Here is a 694-nt window from a genome sequence, read left to right on the forward strand (position 1 = left end):
AAATGTTTCATATAGGTACTCTCTTAATATTATGACAAACTCCATAGTTAGAATAAGGATTCACTAATGCAAGAAAGTAACCCACCTTTTTGCCATCTTTTGCTAAGATTAAGAAAAACTGCACTTAGAAACCCAGAATCAAATTATTGCTGTAGCTGAACTATTTATTCAAAAGATGCCAAAGAAGAATTTCTAGCCCCTGCCACCCAACTTTTCAGTCCCCACAGCAGGCACTAGTGCTCATCTACCTTCACAGTGAGCATTCTGGGCAACTTAAATCAGCAGAAAACTCTTCTGGTGGCATTCCCCAAGAATGGGGATGAAACGATGCTGGCCACAAGGGTTAGGTAGTCCTGTTGCTGTGCCAACATTGACATTCAGCCAGTCACATGGTGAGTTAGTTCAGAGGGCGAAACTTGCCAGAAATCTAAACAAAGTCAACAGTGTTTCTCTCCTTCAACCATCTCACCATGAGTCTAGCAAGTGCCAAAGATGGCACAAGGAAAAAATAAGACTATCCAATCTGCTTAGCCATTCTGTACAACCGCATGCTGCTTCTCAGGGAAAACAAGACTGCTAAAAAGACAGAAGAATGCCAACTTTATTACTTGTATACTTATATGCCGATTAGCCTATTTTTTATTAACCTATATACCAAGGTGGCATGTAATAGAAAACAAGACAGGAAACCATC

Source organism: Apteryx rowi, unplaced genomic scaffold (genome assembly GCF_003343035.1).
Source record: "Apteryx rowi isolate R43461 unplaced genomic scaffold, aptRow1 scaffold_595, whole genome shotgun sequence".
In the NCBI taxonomy this organism is placed as follows: Eukaryota; Metazoa; Chordata; class Aves; order Apterygiformes; family Apterygidae; genus Apteryx; species Apteryx rowi.